Source organism: Anomaloglossus baeobatrachus, unplaced genomic scaffold (genome assembly GCF_048569485.1).
Source record: "Anomaloglossus baeobatrachus isolate aAnoBae1 unplaced genomic scaffold, aAnoBae1.hap1 Scaffold_711, whole genome shotgun sequence".
Classification (NCBI taxonomy): Eukaryota; Metazoa; Chordata; class Amphibia; order Anura; family Aromobatidae; genus Anomaloglossus; species Anomaloglossus baeobatrachus.
In genome coordinates, this window is record NW_027445087.1 from 50,074 (window position 1) to 75,533 (window position 25,460).

Sequence of the window (25,460 nt, forward strand, 5' to 3'; positions counted from 1 at the left end):
AGTGTGAAAAGTGAATGGGCCAAATTGAGGTGCATATGAAGACGTATGCTTTCTTCCAATTCATTAAATCGGGCTAATATGAATCAGGTGAATTGAGTTCTGCTTTTGGAAACTGGGTTAAGAAGGGGTGCACCGTTCCTGGAGGTACTGCAATACCAGGTCAATGCGTGGAGTGGACAGAGCAAGCTCTTTTTCCATCTCCCTGTTCTAAAAATCCATTTAATATATGGTCCCCAGATAGGGGACGTATCAGATATTAAACTGATAAGAACAGATACTACACTTGATCTTAGCCAAAAGGCCGAGAAGCGATAACCAGAATTGGTTTGGGCCTCGAGTGGCACCCTGGCCTATGCCGGACACATCTTAGGGAGAGAGAGCGAGAGGGAGACAAACCCACGCCTACACAAGACATTTTGTCACCCAAGCCAACCCTTGAAAAGGCTGCTTTGCAGAGCCAAAACAAGAAGAATGGTGCGTTTTGCAGCCGCCGCCCACTGCAATGAATCTGAATAACTCCTCCTTTAGGGCGCAAGCAACTCCCCTCCCCCTTGCAGTCTTTCCAATTCACGATACAAAAAGACGGACAGGACAGGTTGCCTGACTTTCCGTCACTGCCACCCTTTGCCATCCTTACCCGTAGAAAGCCCTTTCATCATCCCCAAACCCTAATCTTTTCCCTTTCCTTCCCAGCCCCCAAACCCTGCCCTCTGTACCTTTCTCACCACCCGCTTCCCTTCTCCTGTCATCCCCCTACCACCCGGGAAAAAAAGAGATTGCCCCCTCCTTCCACTAGCCCACCCTCCCACCCAAAGAACAACTTCTTCTGCGCAGCTTGTTTTCTAGGCAGCAGCGCTATTGTGATGTCATCGGGGGGCATTGTGACAAGCCGCCAGTGTTCCGTCTCTTCATGTTGTGCACAGTTCAAACGGAAAATACATCAACAGGCAGACTACAGAAAAGCTTACTATCAAAGGTTAGAGGGGGGCTTTCTCAGAGGGCTTTTTACAGTTTTTCTATTCCCAATTAGCCGTTTAAGTGTACTTATTGAAAGTAGTAATTCTTTCATAGGCCGCCCTTTCTTAGTATTTGACGTTCCTTATATTGCGGTATGAGGCTTCGCAGTAGGTTGCAAACATTCATCACCCATGACTGTCCCCAATTGAGCTCAGAAGCTCAATGTCTATCATGACCTCTCTTTTAGAATGTCCAAGAGCAAGCAAACTATTCCTCCAGGAGAGGGCGCCAACAGACTACTAAAGAGATCATCATTACTCAAAGAAAACCCCAAAAACCAATGCATGATAGGAATAAACAGGTAACTTTCTTTGGAGTGGAAGCGGAGAGATCGCACCAGATGCCAATTCTAGATGTTATCACACCTGTGGTCACTGCAGCAGCAGGTGAATCCACTTTGTCCAAAAGGGATCTATTCCATTCAATTGCAAATGATCTAGATAAGACAGAGAACTGCAGCACGGGGACATAGCCGAGTTGGTCAGGTTGAGTGGTGATGAGTTTGCTATTTGGATGAATAAAGAAAGTCAAAAGTGTGAAAGATAAAAAACAAAAGGAGGAAGTGTGAAAAGTGAATGGGCCAAATTGAGGTGCATATGAAGACGTATGCTTTCTTCCAATTCATTAAATCGGGCTAATATGAATCAGGTGAATTGAGTTCTGCTTTTGGAAACTGGGTTAAGAAGGGGTGCACCGTTCCTGGAGGTACTGCAATACCAGGTCAATGCGTGGAGTGGACAGAGCAAGCTCTTTTTCCATCTCCCTGTTCTAAAAATCCATTTAATATATGGTCCCCAGATAGGGGACGTATCAGATATTAAACTGATAAGAACAGATACTACACTTGATCTTAGCCAAAAGGCCGAGAAGCGATAACCAGAATTGGTTTGGGCCTCGAGTGGCACCCTGGCCTATGCCGGACACATCTTAGGGAGAGAGAGCGAGAGGGAGACAAACCCACGCCTACACAAGACATTTTGTCACCCAAGCCAACCCTTGAAAAGGCTGCTTTGCAGAGCCAAAACAAGAAGAATGGTGCGTTTTGCAGCCGCCGCCCACTGCAATGAATCTGAATAACTCCTCCTTTAGGGCGCAAGCAACTCCCCTCCCCCTTGCAGTCTTTCCAATTCACGATACAAAAAGACGGACAGGACAGGTTGCCTGACTTTCCGTCACTGCCACCCTTTGCCATCCTTACCCGTAGAAAGCCCTTTCATCATCCCCAAACCCTAATCTTTTCCCTTTCCTTCCCAGCCCCCAAACCCTGCCCTCTGTACCTTTCTCACCACCCGCTTCCCTTCTCCTGTCATCCCCCTACCACCCGGGAAAAAAAGAGATTGCCCCCTCCTTCCACTAGCCCACCCTCCCACCCAAAGAACAACTTCTTCTGCGCAGCTTGTTTTCTAGGCAGCAGCGCTATTGTGATGTCATCGGGGGGCATTGTGACAAGCCGCCAGTGTTCCGTCTCTTCATGTTGTGCACAGTTCAAACGGAAAATACATCAACAGGCAGACTACAGAAAAGCTTACTATCAAAGGTTAGAGGGGGGCTTTCTCAGAGGGCTTTTTACAGTTTTTCTATTCCCAATTAGCCGTTTAAGTGTACTTATTGAAAGTAGTAATTCTTTCATAGGCCGCCCTTTCTTAGTATTTGACGTTCCTTATATTGCGGTATGAGGCTTCGCAGTAGGTTGCAAACATTCATCACCCATGACTGTCCCCAATTGAGCTCAGAAGCTCAATGTCTATCATGACCTCTCTTTTAGAATGTCCAAGAGCAAGCAAACTATTCCTCCAGGAGAGGGCGCCAACAGACTACTAAAGAGATCATCATTACTCAAAGAAAACCCCAAAAACCAATGCATGATAGGAATAAACAGGTAACTTTCTTTGGAGTGGAAGCGGAGAGATCGCACCAGATGCCAATTCTAGATGTTATCACACCTGTGGTCACTGCAGCAGCAGGTGAATCCACTTTGTCCAAAAGGGATCTATTCCATTCAATTGCAAATGATCTAGATAAGACAGAGAACTGCAGCACGGGGACATAGCCGAGTTGGTCAGGTTGAGTGGTGATGAGTTTGCTATTTGGATGAATAAAGAAAGTCAAAAGTGTGAAAGATAAAAAACAAAAGGAGGAAGTGTGAAAAGTGAATGGGCCAAATTGAGGTGCATATGAAGACGTATGCTTTCTTCCAATTCATTAAATCGGGCTAATATGAATCAGGTGAATTGAGTTCTGCTTTTGGAAACTGGGTTAAGAAGGGGTGCACCGTTCCTGGAGGTACTGCAATACCAGGTCAATGCGTGGAGTGGACAGAGCAAGCTCTTTTTCCATCTCCCTGTTCTAAAAATCCATTTAATATATGGTCCCCAGATAGGGGACGTATCAGATATTAAACTGATAAGAACAGATACTACACTTGATCTTAGCCAAAAGGCCGAGAAGCGATAACCAGAATTGGTTTGGGCCTCGAGTGGCACCCTGGCCTATGCCGGACACATCTTAGGGAGAGAGAGCGAGAGGGAGACAAACCCACGCCTACACAAGACATTTTGTCACCCAAGCCAACCCTTGAAAAGGCTGCTTTGCAGAGCCAAAACAAGAAGAATGGTGCGTTTTGCAGCCGCCGCCCACTGCAATGAATCTGAATAACTCCTCCTTTAGGGCGCAAGCAACTCCCCTCCCCCTTGCAGTCTTTCCAATTCACGATACAAAAAGACGGACAGGACAGGTTGCCTGACTTTCCGTCACTGCCACCCTTTGCCATCCTTACCCGTAGAAAGCCCTTTCATCATCCCCAAACCCTAATCTTTTCCCTTTCCTTCCCAGCCCCCAAACCCTGCCCTCTGTACCTTTCTCACCACCCGCTTCCCTTCTCCTGTCATCCCCCTACCACCCGGGAAAAAAAGAGATTGCCCCCTCCTTCCACTAGCCCACCCTCCCACCCAAAGAACAACTTCTTCTGCGCAGCTTGTTTTCTAGGCAGCAGCGCTATTGTGATGTCATCGGGGGGCATTGTGACAAGCCGCCAGTGTTCCGTCTCTTCATGTTGTGCACAGTTCAAACGGAAAATACATCAACAGGCAGACTACAGAAAAGCTTACTATCAAAGGTTAGAGGGGGGCTTTCTCAGAGGGCTTTTTACAGTTTTTCTATTCCCAATTAGCCGTTTAAGTGTACTTATTGAAAGTAGTAATTCTTTCATAGGCCGCCCTTTCTTAGTATTTGACGTTCCTTATATTGCGGTATGAGGCTTCGCAGTAGGTTGCAAACATTCATCACCCATGACTGTCCCCAATTGAGCTCAGAAGCTCAATGTCTATCATGACCTCTCTTTAGAATGTCCAAGAGCAAGCAAACTATTCCTCCAGGAGAGGGCGCCAACAGACTACTAAAGAGATCATCATTACTCAAAGAAAACCCCAAAAACCAATGCATGATAGGAATAAACAGGTAACTTTCTTTGGAGTGGAAGCGGAGAGATCGCACCAGATGCCAATTCTAGATGTTATCACACCTGTGGTCACTGCAGCAGCAGGTGAATCCACTTTGTCCAAAAGGGATCTATTCCATTCAATTGCAAATGATCTAGATAAGACAGAGAACTGCAGCACGGGGACATAGCCGAGTTGGTCAGGTTGAGTGGTGATGAGTTTGCTATTTGGATGAATAAAGAAAGTCAAAAGTGTGAAAGATAAAAAACAAAAGGAGGAAGTGTGAAAAGTGAATGGGCCAAATTGAGGTGCATATGAAGACGTATGCTTTCTTCCAATTCATTAAATCGGGCTAATATGAATCAGGTGAATTGAGTTCTGCTTTTGGAAACTGGGTTAAGAAGGGGTGCACCGTTCCTGGAGGTACTGCAATACCAGGTCAATGCGTGGAGTGGACAGAGCAAGCTCTTTTTCCATCTCCCTGTTCTAAAAATCCATTTAATATATGGTCCCCAGATAGGGGACGTATCAGATATTAAACTGATAAGAACAGATACTACACTTGATCTTAGCCAAAAGGCCGAGAAGCGATAACCAGAATTGGTTTGGGCCTCGAGTGGCACCCTGGCCTATGCCGGACACATCTTAGGGAGAGAGAGCGAGAGGGAGACAAACCCACGCCTACACAAGACATTTTGTCACCCAAGCCAACCCTTGAAAAGGCTGCTTTGCAGAGCCAAAACAAGAAGAATGGTGCGTTTTGCAGCCGCCGCCCACTGCAATGAATCTGAATAACTCCTCCTTTAGGGCGCAAGCAACTCCCCTCCCCCTTGCAGTCTTTCCAATTCACGATACAAAAAGACGGACAGGACAGGTTGCCTGACTTTCCGTCACTGCCACCCTTTGCCATCCTTACCCGTAGAAAGCCCTTTCATCATCCCCAAACCCTAATCTTTTCCCTTTCCTTCCCAGCCCCCAAACCCTGCCCTCTGTACCTTTCTCACCACCCGCTTCCCTTCTCCTGTCATCCCCCTACCACCCGGGAAAAAAAGAGATTGCCCCCTCCTTCCACTAGCCCACCCTCCCACCCAAAGAACAACTTCTTCTGCGCAGCTTGTTTTCTAGGCAGCAGCGCTATTGTGATGTCATCGGGGGGCATTGTGACAAGCCGCCAGTGTTCCGTCTCTTCATGTTGTGCACAGTTCAAACGGAAAATACATCAACAGGCAGACTACAGAAAAGCTTACTATCAAAGGTTAGAGGGGGGCTTTCTCAGAGGGCTTTTTACAGTTTTTCTATTCCCAATTAGCCGTTTAAGTGTACTTATTGAAAGTAGTAATTCTTTCATAGGCCGCCCTTTCTTAGTATTTGACGTTCCTTATATTGCGGTATGAGGCTTCGCAGTAGGTTGCAAACATTCATCACCCATGACTGTCCCCAATTGAGCTCAGAAGCTCAATGTCTATCATGACCTCTCTTTTAGAATGTCCAAGAGCAAGCAAACTATTCCTCCAGGAGAGGGCGCCAACAGACTACTAAAGAGATCATCATTACTCAAAGAAAACCCCAAAAACCAATGCATGATAGGAATAAACAGGTAACTTTCTTTGGAGTGGAAGCGGAGAGATCGCACCAGATGCCAATTCTAGATGTTATCACACCTGTGGTCACTGCAGCAGCAGGTGAATCCACTTTGTCCAAAAGGGATCTATTCCATTCAATTGCAAATGATCTAGATAAGACAGAGAACTGCAGCACGGGGACATAGCCGAGTTGGTCAGGTTGAGTGGTGATGAGTTTGCTATTTGGATGAATAAAGAAAGTCAAAAGTGTGAAAGATAAAAAACAAAAGGAGGAAGTGTGAAAAGTGAATGGGCCAAATTGAGGTGCATATGAAGACGTATGCTTTCTTCCAATTCATTAAATCGGGCTAATATGAATCAGGTGAATTGAGTTCTGCTTTTGGAAACTGGGTTAAGAAGGGGTGCACCGTTCCTGGAGGTACTGCAATACCAGGTCAATGCGTGGAGTGGACAGAGCAAGCTCTTTTTCCATCTCCCTGTTCTAAAAATCCATTTAATATATGGTCCCCAGATAGGGGACGTATCAGATATTAAACTGATAAGAACAGATACTACACTTGATCTTAGCCAAAAGGCCGAGAAGCGATAACCAGAATTGGTTTGGGCCTCGAGTGGCACCCTGGCCTATGCCGGACACATCTTAGGGAGAGAGAGCGAGAGGGAGACAAACCCACGCCTACACAAGACATTTTGTCACCCAAGCCAACCCTTGAAAAGGCTGCTTTGCAGAGCCAAAACAAGAAGAATGGTGCGTTTTGCAGCCGCCGCCCACTGCAATGAATCTGAATAACTCCTCCTTTAGGGCGCAAGCAACTCCCCTCCCCCTTGCAGTCTTTCCAATTCACGATACAAAAAGACGGACAGGACAGGTTGCCTGACTTTCCGTCACTGCCACCCTTTGCCATCCTTACCCGTAGAAAGCCCTTTCATCATCATCCCAAACCCTAATCTTTTCCCTTTCCTTCCCAGCCCCCAAACCCTGCCCTCTGTACCTTTCTCACCACCCGCTTCCCTTCTCCTGTCATCCCCCTACCACCCGGGAAAAAAAGAGAGATTGCCCCCTCCTTCCACTAGCCCACCCTCCCACCCAAAGAACAACTTCTTCTGCGCAGCTTGTTTTCTAGGCAGCAGCGCTATTGTGATGTCATCGGGGGGCATTGTGACAAGCCGCCAGTGTTCCGTCTCTTCATGTTGTGCACAGTTCAAACGGAAAATACATCAACAGGCAGACTACAGAAAAGCTTACTATCAAAGGTTAGAGGGGGGCTTTCTCAGAGGGCTTTTTACAGTTTTTCTATTCCCAATTAGCCGTTTAAGTGTACTTATTGAAAGTAGTAATTCTTTCATAGGCCGCCCTTTCTTAGTATTTGACGTTCCTTATATTGCGGTATGAGGCTTCGCAGTAGGTTGCAAACATTCATCACCCATGCATGACTGTCCCCAATTGAGCTCAGAAGCTCAATGTCTATCATGACCTCTCTTTTAGAATGTCCAAGAGCAAGCAAACTATTCCTCCAGGAGAGGGCGCCAACAGACTACTAAAGAGATCATCATTACTCAAAGAAAACCCCAAAAACCAATGCATGATAGGAATAAACAGGTAACTTTCTTTGGAGTGGAAGCGGAGAGATCGCACCAGATGCCAATTCTAGATGTTATCACACCTGTGGTCACTGCAGCAGCAGGTGAATCCACTTTGTCCAAAAGGGATCTATTCCATTCAATTGCAAATGATCTAGATAAGACAGAGAACTGCAGCACGGGGACATAGCCGAGTTGGTCAGGTTGAGTGGTGATGAGTTTGCTATTTGGATGAATAAAGAAAGTCAAAAGTGTGAAAGATAAAAAACAAAAGGAGGAAGTGTGAAAAGTGAATGGGCCAAATTGAGGTGCATATGAAGACGTATGCTTTCTTCCAATTCATTAAATCGGGCTAATATGAATCAGGTGAATTGAGTTCTGCTTTTGGAAACTGGGTTAAGAAGGGGTGCACCGTTCCTGGAGGTACTGCAATACCAGGTCAATGCGTGGAGTGGACAGAGCAAGCTCTTTTTCCATCTCCCTGTTCTAAAAATCCATTTAATATATGGTCCCCAGATAGGGGACGTATCAGATATTAAACTGATAAGAACAGATTTTTGATTTAATGAAGCTTTCCAAAGCACCACAAAAAATGCATGACCGAAGTCACACCAAAAACAGTGCAAAGGCTAGGATTCGTGTGGACCCCACCGTGAGGAGAGGGTCCCCAAAAATCAACCCCGTCCCTCCGAGCCAGAAGGCCACAGCAAGGGTCAGGGATCTTCGGTGCTCCCCCAAGCCGAAGCCTGGTTGAGCCTTGTCGTTGCTCCCAGCGTCCACCCAGGCATCTTACCCAAGTGGAGTAGAGAGCTACTAGTTGTTGGTTTCGCAGCCGAAACTGCCCGGACCGTCAACCGGTGTTGGTTTCTCAGCCCAAGGCTAACCGGACCTCCAACCGGGTGTTGGTTTCTCAGCCGAAGCTGACCCAGACCTCCAACCGGGTGTTGGTTTCTCAGCCGAAGCTGACCCGGACCTCCAACCGGGTGTTAGTTTCTCAGCCCAAAGCTGACCAGACCTCCGACCGGGATTATAAAAATTTCCCTTCCTAGCCAGAAGGCCGGGATAGGGTAATATGCTCAAAAAGTATGAAAAGGCAAGGTACGGTGTGCTACAGAGCCCAAGGCTTGCCGGGGTCCCAAGCCAGCAAGCTCAGACTCACTCCAGGGTCGTCAGTCCTGGGGCACGTTGTACCATAGCCCCCCACCCTTACTCAGTCTAATAGCCTCGATCCTGGTAGGGCCATGTTTTCCTCTAGATGAATATACTATCCACCCAGAGTACTAGCAAGCGCAACCTTCCAGTGTGCATTGTATCATTGTACTAAGGTGGCCTGGAGCTTAAACCACCTCTTCGAACAACACTACACTTGATCTTAGCCAAAAGGCCGAGAAGCGATAACCAGAATTGGTTTGGGCCTCGAGTGGCACCCTGGCCTATGCCAGACACATCTTAGGGAGAGAGAGCGAGAGGGAGACAAACCCACGCCTACACAAGACATTTTGTCACCCAAGCCAACCCTTGAAAAGGCTGCTTTGCAGAGCCAAAACAAGAAGAATGGTGCGTTTTGCAGCCGCCGCCCACTGCAATGAATCTGAATAACTCCTCCTTTAGGGCGCAAGCAACTCCCCTCCCCCTTGCAGTCTTTCCAATTCACGATACAAAAAGACGGACAGGACAGGTTGCCTGACTTTCCGTCACTGCCACCCTTTGCCATCCTTACCCGTAGAAAGCCCTTTCATCATCCCCAAACCCTAATCTTTTCCCTTTCCTTCCCAGCCCCCAAACCCTGCCCTCTGTACCTTTCTCACCACCCGCTTCCCTTCTCCTGTCATCCCCCTACCACCCGGGAAAAAAAGAGATTGCCCCCTCCTTCCACTAGCCCACCCTCCCACCCAAAGAACAACTTCTTCTGCGCAGCTTGTTTTCTAGGCAGCAGCGCTATTGTGATGTCATCGGGGGGCATTGTGACAAGCCGCCAGTGTTCCGTCTCTTCATGTTGTGCACAGTTCAAACGGAAAATACATCAACAGGCAGACTACAGAAAAGCTTACTATCAAAGGTTAGAGGGGGGCTTTCTCAGAGGGCTTTTTACAGTTTTTCTATTCCCAATTAGCCGTTTAAGTGTACTTATTGAAAGTAGTAATTCTTTCATAGGCCGCCCTTTCTTAGTATTTGACGTTCCTTATATTGCGGTATGAGGCTTCGCAGTAGGTTGCAAACATTCATCACCCATGACTGTCCCCAATTGAGCTCAGAAGCTCAATGTCTATCATGACCTCTCTTTTAGAATGTCCAAGAGCAAGCAAACTATTCCTCCAGGAGAGGGCGCCAACAGACTACTAAAGAGATCATCATTACTCAAAGAAAACCCCAAAAACCAATGCATGATAGGAATAAACAGGTAACTTTCTTTGGAGTGGAAGCGGAGAGATCGCACCAGATGCCAATTCTAGATGTTATCACACCTGTGGTCACTGCAGCAGCAGGTGAATCCACTTTGTCCAAAAGGGATCTATTCCATTCAATTGCAAATGATCTAGATAAGACAGAGAACTGCAGCACGGGGACATAGCCGAGTTGGTCAGGTTGAGTGGTGATGAGTTTGCTATTTGGATGAATAAAGAAAGTCAAAAGTGTGAAAGATAAAAAACAAAAGGAGGAAGTGTGAAAAGTGAATGGGCCAAATTGAGGTGCATATGAAGACGTATGCTTTCTTCCAATTCATTAAATCGGGCTAATATGAATCAGGTGAATTGAGTTCTGCTTTTGGAAACTGGGTTAAGAAGGGGTGCACCGTTCCTGGAGGTACTGCAATACCAGGTCAATGCGTGGAGTGGACAGAGCAAGCTCTTTTTCCATCTCCCTGTTCTAAAAATCCATTTAATATATGGTCCCCAGATAGGGGACGTATCAGATATTAAACTGATAAGAACAGATACTACACTTGATCTTAGCCAAAAGGCCGAGAAGCGATAACCAGAATTGGTTTGGGCCTCGAGTGGCACCCTGGCCTATGCCGGACACATCTTAGGGAGAGAGAGCGAGAGGGAGACAAACCCACGCCTACACAAGACATTTTGTCACCCAAGCCAACCCTTGAAAAGGCTGCTTTGCAGAGCCAAAACAAGAAGAATGGTGCGTTTTGCAGCCGCCGCCCACTGCAATGAATCTGAATAACTCCTCCTTTAGGGCGCAAGCAACTCCCCTCCCCCTTGCAGTCTTTCCAATTCACGATACAAAAAGACGGACAGGACAGGTTGCCTGACTTTCCGTCACTGCCACCCTTTGCCATCCTTACCCGTAGAAAGCCCTTTCATCATCCCCAAACCCTAATCTTTTCCCTTTCCTTCCCAGCCCCCAAACCCTGCCCTCTGTACCTTTCTCACCACCCGCTTCCCTTCTCCTGTCATCCCCCTACCACCCGGGAAAAAAAGAGATTGCCCCCTCCTTCCACTAGCCCACCCTCCCACCCAAAGAACAACTTCTTCTGCGCAGCTTGTTTTCTAGGCAGCAGCGCTATTGTGATGTCATCGGGGGGCATTGTGACAAGCCGCCAGTGTTCCGTCTCTTCATGTTGTGCACAGTTCAAACGGAAAATACATCAACAGGCAGACTACAGAAAAGCTTACTATCAAAGGTTAGAGGGGGGCTTTCTCAGAGGGCTTTTTACAGTTTTTCTATTCCCAATTAGCCGTTTAAGTGTACTTATTGAAAGTAGTAATTCTTTCATAGGCCGCCCTTTCTTAGTATTTGACGTTCCTTATATTGCGGTATGAGGCTTCGCAGTAGGTTGCAAACATTCATCACCCATGACTGTCCCCAATTGAGCTCAGAAGCTCAATGTCTATCATGACCTCTCTTTTAGAATGTCCAAGAGCAAGCAAACTATTCCTCCAGGAGAGGGCGCCAACAGACTACTAAAGAGATCATCATTACTCAAAGAAAACCCCAAAAACCAATGCATGATAGGAATAAACAGGTAACTTTCTTTGGAGTGGAAGCGGAGAGATCGCACCAGATGCCAATTCTAGATGTTATCACACCTGTGGTCACTGCAGCAGCAGGTGAATCCACTTTGTCCAAAAGGGATCTATTCCATTCAATTGCAAATGATCTAGATAAGACAGAGAACTGCAGCACGGGGACATAGCCGAGTTGGTCAGGTTGAGTGGTGATGAGTTTGCTATTTGGATGAATAAAGAAAGTCAAAAGTGTGAAAGATAAAAAACAAAAGGAGGAAGTGTGAAAAGTGAATGGGCCAAATTGAGGTGCATATGAAGACGTATGCTTTCTTCCAATTCATTAAATCGGGCTAATATGAATCAGGTGAATTGAGTTCTGCTTTTGGAAACTGGGTTAAGAAGGGGTGCACCGTTCCTGGAGGTACTGCAATACCAGGTCAATGCGTGGAGTGGACAGAGCAAGCTCTTTTTCCATCTCCCTGTTCTAAAAATCCATTTAATATATGGTCCCCAGATAGGGGACGTATCAGATATTAAACTGATAAGAACAGATACTACACTTGATCTTAGCCAAAAGGCCGAGAAGCGATAACCAGAATTGGTTTGGGCCTCGAGTGGCACCCTGGCCTATGCCGGACACATCTTAGGGAGAGAGAGCGAGAGGGAGACAAACCCACGCCTACACAAGACATTTTGTCACCCAAGCCAACCCTTGAAAAGGCTGCTTTGCAGAGCCAAAACAAGAAGAATGGTGCGTTTTGCAGCCGCCGCCCACTGCAATGAATCTGAATAACTCCTCCTTTAGGGCGCAAGCAACTCCCCTCCCCCTTGCAGTCTTTCCAATTCACGATACAAAAAGACGGACAGGACAGGTTGCCTGACTTTCCGTCACTGCCACCCTTTGCCATCCTTACCCGTAGAAAGCCCTTTCATCATCCCCAAACCCTAATCTTTTCCCTTTCCTTCCCAGCCCCCAAACCCTGCCCTCTGTACCTTTCTCACCACCCGCTTCCCTTCTCCTGTCATCCCCCTACCACCCGGGAAAAAAAGAGATTGCCCCCTCCTTCCACTAGCCCACCCTCCCACCCAAAGAACAACTTCTTCTGCGCAGCTTGTTTTCTAGGCAGCAGCGCTATTGTGATGTCATCGGGGGGCATTGTGACAAGCCGCCAGTGTTCCGTCTCTTCATGTTGTGCACAGTTCAAACGGAAAATACATCAACAGGCAGACTACAGAAAAGCTTACTATCAAAGGTTAGAGGGGGGCTTTCTCAGAGGGCTTTTTACAGTTTTTCTATTCCCAATTAGCCGTTTAAGTGTACTTATTGAAAGTAGTAATTCTTTCATAGGCCGCCCTTTCTTAGTATTTGACGTTCCTTATATTGCGGTATGAGGCTTCGCAGTAGGTTGCAAACATTCATCACCCATGACTGTCCCCAATTGAGCTCAGAAGCTCAATGTCTATCATGACCTCTCTTTTAGAATGTCCAAGAGCAAGCAAACTATTCCTCCAGGAGAGGGCGCCAACAGACTACTAAAGAGATCATCATTACTCAAAGAAAACCCCAAAAACCAATGCATGATAGGAATAAACAGGTAACTTTCTTTGGAGTGGAAGCGGAGAGATCGCACCAGATGCCAATTCTAGATGTTATCACACCTGTGGTCACTGCAGCAGCAGGTGAATCCACTTTGTCCAAAAGGGATCTATTCCATTCAATTGCAAATGATCTAGATAAGACAGAGAACTGCAGCACGGGGACATAGCCGAGTTGGTCAGGTTGAGTGGTGATGAGTTTGCTATTTGGATGAATAAAGAAAGTCAAAAGTGTGAAAGATAAAAAACAAAAGGAGGAAGTGTGAAAAGTGAATGGGCCAAATTGAGGTGCATATGAAGACGTATGCTTTCTTCCAATTCATTAAATCGGGCTAATATGAATCAGGTGAATTGAGTTCTGCTTTTGGAAACTGGGTTAAGAAGGGGTGCACCGTTCCTGGAGGTACTGCAATACCAGGTCAATGCGTGGAGTGGACAGAGCAAGCTCTTTTTCCATCTCCCTGTTCTAAAAATCCATTTAATATATGGTCCCCAGATAGGGGACGTATCAGATATTAAACTGATAAGAACAGATACTACACTTGATCTTAGCCAAAAGGCCGAGAAGCGATAACCAGAATTGGTTTGGGCCTCGAGTGGCACCCTGGCCTATGCCGGACACATCTTAGGGAGAGAGAGCGAGAGGGAGACAAACCCACGCCTACACAAGACATTTTGTCACCCAAGCCAACCCTTGAAAAGGCTGCTTTGCAGAGCCAAAACAAGAAGAATGGTGCGTTTTGCAGCCGCCGCCCACTGCAATGAATCTGAATAACTCCTCCTTTAGGGCGCAAGCAACTCCCCTCCCCCTTGCAGTCTTTCCAATTCACGATACAAAAAGACGGACAGGACAGGTTGCCTGACTTTCCGTCACTGCCACCCTTTGCCATCCTTACCCGTAGAAAGCCCTTTCATCATCCCCAAACCCTAATCTTTTCCCTTTCCTTCCCAGCCCCCAAACCCTGCCCTCTGTACCTTTCTCACCACCCGCTTCCCTTCTCCTGTCATCCCCCTACCACCCGGGAAAAAAAGAGATTGCCCCCTCCTTCCACTAGCCCACCCTCCCACCCAAAGAACAACTTCTTCTGCGCAGCTTGTTTTCTAGGCAGCAGCGCTATTGTGATGTCATCGGGGGGCATTGTGACAAGCCGCCAGTGTTCCGTCTCTTCATGTTGTGCACAGTTCAAACGGAAAATACATCAACAGGCAGACTACAGAAAAGCTTACTATCAAAGGTTAGAGGGGGGCTTTCTCAGAGGGCTTTTTACAGTTTTTCTATTCCCAATTAGCCGTTTAAGTGTACTTATTGAAAGTAGTAATTCTTTCATAGGCCGCCCTTTCTTAGTATTTGACGTTCCTTATATTGCGGTATGAGGCTTCGCAGTAGGTTGCAAACATTCATCACCCATGACTGTCCCCAATTGAGCTCAGAAGCTCAATGTCTATCATGACCTCTCTTTTAGAATGTCCAAGAGCAAGCAAACTATTCCTCCAGGAGAGGGCGCCAACAGACTACTAAAGAGATCATCATTACTCAAAGAAAACCCCAAAAACCAATGCATGATAGGAATAAACAGGTAACTTTCTTTGGAGTGGAAGCGGAGAGATCGCACCAGATGCCAATTCTAGATGTTATCACACCTGTGGTCACTGCAGCAGCAGGTGAATCCACTTTGTCCAAAAGGGATCTATTCCATTCAATTGCAAATGATCTAGATAAGACAGAGAACTGCAGCACGGGGACATAGCCGAGTTGGTCAGGTTGAGTGGTGATGAGTTTGCTATTTGGATGAATAAAGAAAGTCAAAAGTGTGAAAGATAAAAAACAAAAGGAGGAAGTGTGAAAAGTGAATGGGCCAAATTGAGGTGCATATGAAGACGTATGCTTTCTTCCAATTCATTAAATCGGGCTAATATGAATCAGGTGAATTGAGTTCTGCTTTTGGAAACTGGGTTAAGAAGGGGTGCACCGTTCCTGGAGGTACTGCAATACCAGGTCAATGCGTGGAGTGGACAGAGCAAGCTCTTTTTCCATCTCCCTGTTCTAAAAATCCATTTAATATATGGTCCCCAGATAGGGGACGTATCAGATATTAAACTGATAAGAACAGATACTACACTTGATCTTAGCCAAAAGGCCGAGAAGCGATAACCAGAATTGGTTTGGGCCTCGAGTGGCACCCTGGCCTATGCCGGACACATCTTAGGGAGAGAGAGCGAGAGGGAGACAAACCCACGCCTACACAAGACATTTTGTCACCCAAGCCAACCCTTGAAAAGGCTGCTTTGCAGAGCCAAAACAAGAAGAATGGTGCGTTTTGCAGCCGCCGCCCACTGCAATGAATCTGAATAACTCCTCCTTTAGGGCGCAAGCAACTCCCCTCCCACTTGCAGTCTTTCCAATTCACGATACAAAAAGACGGACAGGACAGGTTGCCTGACTTTCCGTCACTGCCACCCTTTGCCATCCTTACCCGTAGAAAGCCCTTTCATCATCCCCAAACCCTAATCTTTTCCCTTTCCTTCCCAGCCCCCAAACCCTGCCCTCTGTACCTTTCTCACCACCCGCTTCCCTTCTCCTGTCATCCCCCTACCACCCGGGAAAAAAAGAGATTGCCCCCTCCTTCCACTAGCCCACCCTCCCACCCAAAGAACAACTTCTTCTGCGCAGCTTGTTTTCTAGGCAGCAGCGCTATTGTGATGTCATCGGGGGGCATTGTGACAAGCCGCCAGTGTTCCGTCTCTTCATGTTGTGCACAGTTCAAACGGAAAATACATCAACAGGCAGACTACAGAAAAGCTTACTATCAAAGGTTAGAGGGGGGCTTTCTCAGAGGGCTTTTTACAGTTTTTCTATTCCCAATTAGCCGTTTAAGTGTACTTATTGAAAGTAGTAATTCTTTCATAGGCCGCCCTTTCTTAGTATTTGACGTTCCTTATATTGCGGTATGAGGCTTCGCAGTAGGTTGCAAACATTCATCACCCATGACTGTCCCCAATTGAGCTCAGAAGCTCAATGTCTATCATGACCTCTCTTTTAGAATGTCCAAGAGCAAGCAAACTATTCCTCCAGGAGAGGGCGCCAACAGACTACTAAAGAGATCATCATTACTCAAAGAAAACCCCAAAAACCAATGCATGATAGGAATAAACAGGTAACTTTCTTTGGAGTGGAAGCGGAGAGATCGCACCAGATGCCAATTCTAGATGTTATCACACCTGTGGTCACTGCAGCAGCAGGTGAATCCACTTTGTCCAAAAGGGATCTATTCCATTCAATTGCAAATGATCTAGATAAGACAGAGAACTGCAGCACGGGGACATAGCCGAGTTGGTCAGGTTGAGTGGTGATGAGTTTGCTATTTGGATGAATAAAGAAAGTCAAAAGTGTGAAAGATAAAAAACAAAAGGAGGAAGTGTGAAAAGTGAATGGGCCAAATTGAGGTGCATATGAAGACGTATGCTTTCTTCCAATTCATTAAATCGGGCTAATATGAATCAGGTGAATTGAGTTCTGCTTTTGGAAACTGGGTTAAGAAGGGGTGCACCGTTCCTGGAGGTACTGCAATACCAGGTCAATGCGTGGAGTGGACAGAGCAAGCTCTTTTTCCATCTCCCTGTTCTAAAAATCCATTTAATATATGGTCCCCAGATAGGGGACGTATCAGATATTAAACTGATAAGAACAGATACTACACTTGATCTTAGCCAAAAGGCCGAGAAGCGATAACCAGAATTGGTTTGGGCCTCGAGTGGCACCCTGGCCTATGCCGGACACATCTTAGGGAGAGAGAGCGAGAGGGAGACAAACCCACGCCTACACAAGACATTTTGTCACCCAAGCCAACCCTTGAAAAGGCTGCTTTGCAGAGCCAAAACAAGAAGAATGGTGCGTTTTGCAGCCGCCGCCCACTGCAATGAATCTGAATAACTCCTCCTTTAGGGCGCAAGCAACTCCCCTCCCCCTTGCAGTCTTTCCAATTCACGATACAAAAAGACGGACAGGACAGGTTGCCTGACTTTCCGTCACTGCCACCCTTTGCCATCCTTACCCGTAGAAAGCCCTTTCATCATCCCCAAACCCTAATCTTTTCCCTTTCCTTCCCAGCCCCCAAACCCTGCCCTCTGTACCTTTCTCACCACCCGCTTCCCTTCTCCTGTCATCCCCCTACCACCCGGGAAAAAAAGAGATTGCCCCCTCCTTCCACTAGCCCACCCTCCCACCCAAAGAACAACTTCTTCTGCGCAGCTTGTTTTCTAGGCAGCAGCGCTATTGTGATGTCATCGGGGGGCATTGTGACAAGCCGCCAGTGTTCCGTCTCTTCATGTTGTGCACAGTTCAAACGGAAAATACATCAACAGGCAGACTACAGAAAAGCTTACTATCAAAGGTTAGAGGGGGGCTTTCTCAGAGGGCTTTTTACAGTTTTTCTATTCCCAATTAGCCGTTTAAGTGTACTTATTGAAAGTAGTAATTCTTTCATAGGCCGCCCTTTCTTAGTATTTGACGTTCCTTATATTGCGGTATGAGGCTTCGCAGTAGGTTGCAAACATTCATCACCCATGACTGTCCCCAATTGAGCTCAGAAGCTCAATGTCTATCATGACCTCTCTTTTAGAATGTCCAAGAGCAAGCAAACTATTCCTCCAGGAGAGGGCGCCAACAGACTACTAAAGAGATCATCATTACTCAAAGAAAACCCCAAAAACCAATGCATGATAGGAATAAACAGGTAACTTTCTTTGGAGTGGAAGCGGAGAGATCGCACCAGATGCCAATTCTAGATGTTATCACACCTGTGGTCACTGCAGCAGCAGGTGAATCCACTTTGTCCAAAAGGGATCTATTCCATTCAATTGCAAATGATCTAGATAAGACAGAGAACTGCAGCACGGGGACATAGCCGAGTTGGTCAGGTTGAGTGGTGATGAGTTTGCTATTTGGATGAATAAAGAAAGTCAAAAGTGTGAAAGATAAAAAACAAAAGGAGGAAGTGTGAAAAGTGAATGGGCCAAATTGAGGTGCATATGAAGACGTATGCTTTCTTCCAATTCATTAAATCGGGCTAATATGAATCAGGTGAATTGAGTTCTGCTTTTGGAAACTGGGTTAAGAAGGGGTGCACCGTTCCTGGAGGTACTGCAATACCAGGTCAATGCGTGGAGTGGACAGAGCAAGCTCTTTTTCCATCTCCCTGTTCTAAAAATCCATTTAATATATGGTCCCCAGATAGGGGACGTATCAGATATTAAACTGATAAGAACAGATACTACACTTGATCTTAGCCAAAAGGCCGAGAAGCGATAACCAGAATTGGTTTGGGCCTCGAGTGGCACCCTGGCCTATGCCGGACACATCTTAGGGAGAGAGAGCGAGAGGGAGACAAACCCACGCCTACACAAGACATTTTGTCACCCAAGCCAACCCTTGAAAAGGCTGCTTTGCAGAGCCAAAACAAGAAGAATGGTGCGTTTTGCAGCCGCCGCCCACTGCAATGAATCTGAATAACTCCTCCTTTAGGGCGCAAGCAACTCCCCTCCCCCTTGCAGTCTTTCCAATTCACGATACAAAAAGACGGACAGGACAGGTTGCCTGACTTTCCGTCACTGCCACCCTTTGCCATCCTTACCCGTAGAAAGCCCTTTCATCATCCCCAAACCCTAATCTTTTCCCTTTCCTTCCCAGCCCCCAAACCCTGCCCTCTGTACCTTTCTCACCACCCGCTTCCCTTCTCCTGTCATCCCCCTACCACCCGGGAAAAAAAGAGATTGCCCCCTCCTTCCACTAGCCCACCCTCCCACCCAAAGAACAACTTCTTCTGCGCAGCTTGTTTTCTAGGCAGCAGCGCTATTGTGATGTCATCGGGGGGCATTGTGACAAGCCGCCAGTGTTCCGTCTCTTCATGTTGTGCACAGTTCAAACGGAAAATACATCAACAGGCAGACTACAGAAAAGCTTACTATCAAAGGTTAGAGGGGGGCTTTCTCAGAGGGCTTTTTACAGTTTTTCTATTCCCAATTAGCCGTTTAAGTGTACTTATTGAAAGTAGTAATTCTTTCATAGGCCGCCCTTTCTTAGTATTTGACGTTCCTTATATTGCGGTATGAGGCTTCGCAGTAGGTTGCAAACATTCATCACCCATGACTGTCCCCAATTGAGCTCAGAAGCTCAATGTCTATCATGACCTCTCTTTTAGAATGTCCAAGAGCAAGCAAACTATTCCTCCAGGAGAGGGCGCCAACAGACTACTAAAGAGATCATCATTACTCAAAGAAAACCCCAAAAACCAATGCATGATAGGAATAAACAGGTAACTTTCTTTGGAGTGGAAGCGGAGAGATCGCACCAGATGCCAATTCTAGATGTTATCACACCTGTGGTCACTGCAGCAGCAGGTGAATCCACTTTGTCCAAAAGGGATCTATTCCATTCAATTGCAAATGATCTAGATAAGACAGAGAACTGCAGCACGGGGACATAGCCGAGTTGGTCAGGTTGAGTGGTGATGAGTTTGCTATTTGGATGAATAAAGAAAGTCAAAAGTGTGAAAGATAAAAAACAAAAGGAGGAAGTGTGAAAAGTGAATGGGCCAAATTGAGGTGCATATGAAGACGTATGCTTTCTTCCAATTCATTAAATCGGGCTAATATGAATCAGGTGAATTGAGTTCTGCTTTTGGAAACTGGGTTAAGAAGGGGTGCACCGTTCCTGGAGGTACTGCAATACCAGGTCAATGCGTGGAGTGGACAGAGCAAGCTCTTTTTCCATCTCCCTGTTCTAAAAATCCATTTAATATATGGTCCCCAGATAGGGGACGTATCAGATATTAAACTGATAAGAACAGATACTACACTTGATCTTAGCCAAAAGGCCGAGAAGCGATAACCAGAATTGGTTTGGGCCTCGAGTGGCACCCTGGCCTATGCCGGACACATCTTAGGGAGAGAGAGCGAGAGGGAGACAAACCCACGCCTACACAAGACATTTTGTCACCCAAGCCAACCCTTGAAAAGGCTGCTTTGCAGAGCCAAAACAAGAAGAATGGTGCGTTTTGCAGCCGCCGCCCACTGCAATGAATCTGAATAACTCCTCCTTTAGGGCGCAAGCAACTCCCCTCCCCCTTGCAGTCTTTCCAATTCACGATACAAAAAGACGGACAGGACAGGTTGCCTGACTTTCCGTCACTGCCACCCTTTGCCATCCTTACCCGTAGAAAGCCCTTTCATCATCCCCAAACCCTAATCTTTTCCCTTTCCTTCCCAGCCCCCAAACCCTGCCCTCTGTACCTTTCTCACCACCCGCTTCCCTTCTCCTGTCATCCCCCTACCACCCGGGAAAAAAAGAGATTGCCCCCTCCTTCCACTAGCCCACCCTCCCACCCAAAGAACAACTTCTTCTGCGCAGCTTGTTTTCTAGGCAGCAGCGCTATTGTGATGTCATCGGGGGGCATTGTGACAAGCCGCCAGTGTTCCGTCTCTTCATGTTGTGCACAGTTCAAACGGAAAATACATCAACAGGCAGACTACAGAAAAGCTTACTATCAAAGGTTAGAGGGGGGCTTTCTCAGAGGGCTTTTTACAGTTTTTCTATTCCCAATTAGCCGTTTAAGTGTACTTATTGAAAGTAGTAATTCTTTCATAGGCCGCCCTTTCTTAGTATTTGACGTTCCTTATATTGCGGTATGAGGCTTCGCAGTAGGTTGCAAACATTCATCACCCATGACTGTCCCCAATTGAGCTCAGAAGCTCAATGTCTATCATGACCTCTCTTTTAGAATGTCCAAGAGCAAGCAAACTATTCCTCCAGGAGAGGGCGCCAACAGACTACTAAAGAGATCATCATTACTCAAAGAAAACCCCAAAAACCAATGCATGATAGGAATAAACAGGTAACTTTCTTTGGAGTGGAAGCGGAGAGATCGCACCAGATGCCAATTCTAGATGTTATCACACCTGTGGTCACTGCAGCAGCAGGTGAATCCACTTTGTCCAAAAGGGATCTATTCCATTCAATTGCAAATGATCTAGATAAGACAGAGAACTGCAGCACGGGGACATAGCCGAGTTGGTCAGGTTGAGTGGTGATGAGTTTGCTATTTGGATGAATAAAGAAAGTCAAAAGTGTGAAAGATAAAAAACAAAAGGAGGAAGTGTGAAAAGTGAATGGGCCAAATTGAGGTGCATATGAAGACGTATGCTTTCTTCCAATTCATTAAATCGGGCTAATATGAATCAGGTGAATTGAGTTCTGCTTTTGGAAACTGGGTTAAGAAGGGGTGCACCGTTCCTGGAGGTACTGCAATACCAGGTCAATGCGTGGAGTGGACAGAGCAAGCTCTTTTTCCATCTCCCTGTTCTAAAAATCCATTTAATATATGGTCCCCAGATAGGGGACGTATCAGATATTAAACTGATAAGAACAGATACTACACTTGATCTTAGCCAAAAGGCCGAGAAGCGATAACCAGAATTGGTTTGGGCCTCGAGTGGCACCCTGGCCTATGCCGGACACATCTTAGGGAGAGAGAGCGAGAGGGAGACAAACCCACGCCTACACAAGACATTTTGTCACCCAAGCCAACCCTTGAAAAGGCTGCTTTGCAGAGCCAAAACAAGAAGAATGGTGCGTTTTGCAGCCGCCGCCCACTGCAATGAATCTGAATAACTCCTCCTTTAGGGCGCAAGCAACTCCCCTCCCCCTTGCAGTCTTTCCAATTCACGATACAAAAAGACGGACAGGACAGGTTGCCTGACTTTCCGTCACTGCCACCCTTTGCCATCCTTACCCGTAGAAAGCCCTTTCATCATCCCCAAACCCTAATCTTTTCCCTTTCCTTCCCAGCCCCCAAACCCTGCCCTCTGTACCTTTCTCACCACCCGCTTCCCTTCTCCTGTCATCCCCCTACCACCCGGGAAAAAAAGAGATTGCCCCCTCCTTCCACTAGCCCACCCTCCCACCCAAAGAACAACTTCTTCTGCGCAGCTTGTTTTCTAGGCAGCAGCGCTATTGTGATGTCATCGGGGGGCATTGTGACAAGCCGCCAGTGTTCCGTCTCTTCATGTTGTGCACAGTTCAAACGGAAAATACATCAACAGGCAGACTACAGAAAAGCTTACTATCAAAGGTTAGAGGGGGGCTTTCTCAGAGGGCTTTTTACAGTTTTTCTATTCCCAATTAGCCGTTTAAGTGTACTTATTGAAAGTAGTAATTCTTTCATAGGCCGCCCTTTCTTAGTATTTGACGTTCCTTATATTGCGGTATGAGGCTTCGCAGTAGGTTGCAAACATTCATCACCCATGACTGTCCCCAATTGAGCTCAGAAGCTCAATGTCTATCATGACCTCTCTTTTAGAATGTCCAAGAGCAAGCAAACTATTCCTCCAGGAGAGGGCGCCAACAGACTACTAAAGAGATCATCATTACTCAAAGAAAACCCCAAAAACCAATGCATGATAGGAATAAACAGGTAACTTTCTTTGGAGTGGAAGCGGAGAGATCGCACCAGATGCCAATTCTAGATGTTATCACACCTGTGGTCACTGCAGCAGCAGGTGAATCCACTTTGTCCAAAAGGGATCTATTCCATTCAATTGCAAATGATCTAGATAAGACAGAGAACTGCAGCACGGGGACATAGCCGAGTTGGTCAGGTTGAGTGGTGATGAGTTTGCTATTTGGATGAATAAAGAAAGTCAAAAGTGTGAAAGATAAAAAACAAAAGGAGGAAGTGTGAAAAGTGAATGGGCCAAATTGAGGTGCATATGAAGACGTATGCTTTCTTCCAATTCATTAAATCGGGCTAATATGAATCAGGTGAATTGAGTTCTGCTTTTGGAAACTGGGTTAAGAAGGGGTGCACCGTTCCTGGAGGTACTGCAATACCAGGTCAATGCGTGGAGTGGACAGAGCAAGCTCTTTTTCCATCTCCCTGTTCTAAAAATCCATTTAATATATGGTCCCCAGATAGGGGACGTATCAGATATTAAACTGATAAGAACAGATACTACACTTGATCTTAGCCAAAAGGCCGAGAAGCGATAACCAGAATTGGTTTGGGCCTCGAGTGGCACCCTGGCCTATGCCGGACACATCTTAGGGAGAGAGAGCGAGAGGGAGACAAACCCACGCCTACACAAGACATTTTGTCACCCAAGCCAACCCTTGAAAAGGCTGCTTTGCAGAGCCAAAACAAGAAGAATGGTGCGTTTTGCAGCCGCCGCCCACTGCAATGAATCTGAATAACTCCTCCTTTAGGGCGCAAGCAACTCCCCTCCCCCTTGCAGTCTTTCCAATTCACGATACAAAAAGACGGACAGGACAGGTTGCCTGACTTTCCGTCACTGCCACCCTTTGCCATCCTTACCCGTAGAAAGCCCTTTCATCATCCCCAAACCCTAATCTTTTCCCTTTCCTTCCCAGCCCCCAAACCCTGCCCTCTGTACCTTTCTCACCACCCGCTTCCCTTCTCCTGTCATCCCCCTACCACCCGGGAAAAAAAGAGATTGCCCCCTCCTTCCACTAGCCCACCCTCCCACCCAAAGAACAACTTCTTCTGCGCAGCTTGTTTTCTAGGCAGCAGCGCTATTGTGATGTCATCGGGGGGCATTGTGACAAGCCGCCAGTGTTCCGTCTCTTCATGTTGTGCACAGTTCAAACGGAAAATACATCAACAGGCAGACTACAGAAAAGCTTACTATCAAAGGTTAGAGGGGGGCTTTCTCAGAGGGCTTTTTACAGTTTTTCTATTCCCAATTAGCCGTTTAAGTGTACTTATTGAAAGTAGTAATTCTTTCATAGGCCGCCCTTTCTTAGTATTTGACGTTCCTTATATTGCGGTATGAGGCTTCGCAGTAGGTTGCAAACATTCATCACCCATGACTGTCCCCAATTGAGCTCAGAAGCTCAATGTCTATCATGACCTCTCTTTTAGAATGTCCAAGAGCAAGCAAACTATTCCTCCAGGAGAGGGCGCCAACAGACTACTAAAGAGATCATCATTACTCAAAGAAAACCCCAAAAACCAATGCATGATAGGAATAAACAGGTAACTTTCTTTGGAGTGGAAGCGGAGAGATCGCACCAGATGCCAATTCTAGATGTTATCACACCTGTGGTCACTGCAGCAGCAGGTGAATCCACTTTGTCCAAAAGGGATCTATTCCATTCAATTGCAAATGATCTAGATAAGACAGAGAACTGCAGCACGGGGACATAGCCGAGTTGGTCAGGTTGAGTGGTGATGAGTTTGCTATTTGGATGAATAAAGAAAGTCAAAAGTGTGAAAGATAAAAAACAAAAGGAGGAAGTGTGAAAAGTGAATGGGCCAAATTGAGGTGCATATGAAGACGTATGCTTTCTTCCAATTCATTAAATCGGGCTAATATGAATCAGGTGAATTGAGTTCTGCTTTTGGAAACTGGGTTAAGAAGGGGTGCACCGTTCCTGGAGGTACTGCAATACCAGGTCAATGCGTGGAGTGGACAGAGCAAGCTCTTTTTCCATCTCCCTGTTCTAAAAATCCATTTAATATATGGTCCCCAGATAGGGGACGTATCAGATATTAAACTGATAAGAACAGATACTACACTTGATCTTAGCCAAAAGGCCGAGAAGCGATAACCAGAATTGGTTTGGGCCTCGAGTGGCACCCTGGCCTATGCCGGACACATCTTAGGGAGAGAGAGCGAGAGGGAGACAAACCCACGCCTACACAAGACATTTTGTCACCCAAGCCAACCCTTGAAAAGGCTGCTTTGCAGAGCCAAAACAAGAAGAATGGTGCGTTTTGCAGCCGCCGCCCACTGCAATGAATCTGAATAACTCCTCCTTTAGGGCGCAAGCAACTCCCCTCCCCCTTGCAGTCTTTCCAATTCACGATACAAAAAGACGGACAGGACAGGTTGCCTGACTTTCCGTCACTGCCACCCTTTGCCATCCTTACCCGTAGAAAGCCCTTTCATCATCCCCAAACCCTAATCTTTTCCCTTTCCTTCCCAGCCCCCAAACCCTGCCCTCTGTACCTTTCTCACCACCCGCTTCCCTTCTCCTGTCATCCCCCTACCACCCGGGAAAAAAAGAGATTGCCCCCTCCTTCCACTAGCCCACCCTCCCACCCAAAGAACAACTTCTTCTGCGCAGCTTGTTTTCTAGGCAGCAGCGCTATTGTGATGTCATCGGGGGGCATTGTGACAAGCCGCCAGTGTTCCGTCTCTTCATGTTGTGCACAGTTCAAACGGAAAATACATCAACAGGCAGACTACAGAAAAGCTTACTATCAAAGGTT

The 25,460-nt window shown here is 46.7% G+C and overlaps 16 non-coding genes across 16 annotated transcripts; all 16 read right to left on the reverse strand.

The window, feature by feature from the left end:
* Positions 1 to 122: 122 nt before the first annotated feature.
* On the reverse strand, positions 123 to 313 carry LOC142287163 (U2 spliceosomal RNA). Its single transcript, XR_012748170.1, has one exon. It is a non-coding gene; the product is annotated as a U2 spliceosomal RNA (small nuclear RNA).
* A 1,387-nt stretch (positions 314 to 1,700) lies between these two features.
* On the reverse strand, positions 1,701 to 1,891 carry LOC142287164 (U2 spliceosomal RNA). Its single transcript, XR_012748171.1, has one exon. It is a non-coding gene; the product is annotated as a U2 spliceosomal RNA (small nuclear RNA).
* Positions 1,892 to 3,278: 1,387 nt separating this feature from the next.
* On the reverse strand, positions 3,279 to 3,469 carry LOC142287167 (U2 spliceosomal RNA). Its single transcript, XR_012748172.1, has one exon. It is a non-coding gene; the product is annotated as a U2 spliceosomal RNA (small nuclear RNA).
* A 1,386-nt stretch (positions 3,470 to 4,855) lies between these two features.
* Positions 4,856 to 5,046, reverse strand: LOC142287168 (U2 spliceosomal RNA). Its single transcript, XR_012748173.1, has one exon. It is a non-coding gene; the product is annotated as a U2 spliceosomal RNA (small nuclear RNA).
* A 1,387-nt stretch (positions 5,047 to 6,433) lies between these two features.
* On the reverse strand, positions 6,434 to 6,624 carry LOC142287169 (U2 spliceosomal RNA). The gene has a single exon (XR_012748174.1). It is a non-coding gene; the product is annotated as a U2 spliceosomal RNA (small nuclear RNA).
* A 1,395-nt stretch (positions 6,625 to 8,019) lies between these two features.
* LOC142287132 (U2 spliceosomal RNA) lies at positions 8,020 to 8,212 on the reverse strand. The gene has a single exon (XR_012748146.1). It is a non-coding gene; the product is annotated as a U2 spliceosomal RNA (small nuclear RNA).
* A 2,189-nt stretch (positions 8,213 to 10,401) lies between these two features.
* Positions 10,402 to 10,592, reverse strand: LOC142287170 (U2 spliceosomal RNA). Its single transcript, XR_012748175.1, has one exon. It is a non-coding gene; the product is annotated as a U2 spliceosomal RNA (small nuclear RNA).
* A 1,387-nt stretch (positions 10,593 to 11,979) lies between these two features.
* On the reverse strand, positions 11,980 to 12,170 carry LOC142287171 (U2 spliceosomal RNA). The gene has a single exon (XR_012748176.1). It is a non-coding gene; the product is annotated as a U2 spliceosomal RNA (small nuclear RNA).
* A 1,387-nt stretch (positions 12,171 to 13,557) lies between these two features.
* Positions 13,558 to 13,748, reverse strand: LOC142287172 (U2 spliceosomal RNA). The gene has a single exon (XR_012748177.1). It is a non-coding gene; the product is annotated as a U2 spliceosomal RNA (small nuclear RNA).
* Positions 13,749 to 15,135: 1,387 nt separating this feature from the next.
* Positions 15,136 to 15,326, reverse strand: LOC142287173 (U2 spliceosomal RNA). Its single transcript, XR_012748178.1, has one exon. It is a non-coding gene; the product is annotated as a U2 spliceosomal RNA (small nuclear RNA).
* Positions 15,327 to 16,713: 1,387 nt separating this feature from the next.
* On the reverse strand, positions 16,714 to 16,904 carry LOC142287174 (U2 spliceosomal RNA). Its single transcript, XR_012748179.1, has one exon. It is a non-coding gene; the product is annotated as a U2 spliceosomal RNA (small nuclear RNA).
* Positions 16,905 to 18,291: 1,387 nt separating this feature from the next.
* Positions 18,292 to 18,482, reverse strand: LOC142287176 (U2 spliceosomal RNA). Its single transcript, XR_012748181.1, has one exon. It is a non-coding gene; the product is annotated as a U2 spliceosomal RNA (small nuclear RNA).
* A 1,387-nt stretch (positions 18,483 to 19,869) lies between these two features.
* LOC142287177 (U2 spliceosomal RNA) lies at positions 19,870 to 20,060 on the reverse strand. Its single transcript, XR_012748182.1, has one exon. It is a non-coding gene; the product is annotated as a U2 spliceosomal RNA (small nuclear RNA).
* A 1,387-nt stretch (positions 20,061 to 21,447) lies between these two features.
* Positions 21,448 to 21,638, reverse strand: LOC142287178 (U2 spliceosomal RNA). The gene has a single exon (XR_012748183.1). It is a non-coding gene; the product is annotated as a U2 spliceosomal RNA (small nuclear RNA).
* A 1,387-nt stretch (positions 21,639 to 23,025) lies between these two features.
* LOC142287179 (U2 spliceosomal RNA) lies at positions 23,026 to 23,216 on the reverse strand. Its single transcript, XR_012748184.1, has one exon. It is a non-coding gene; the product is annotated as a U2 spliceosomal RNA (small nuclear RNA).
* A 1,387-nt stretch (positions 23,217 to 24,603) lies between these two features.
* LOC142287180 (U2 spliceosomal RNA) lies at positions 24,604 to 24,794 on the reverse strand. The gene has a single exon (XR_012748185.1). It is a non-coding gene; the product is annotated as a U2 spliceosomal RNA (small nuclear RNA).
* Between the last annotated feature and the right edge of the window lie 666 nt (positions 24,795 to 25,460).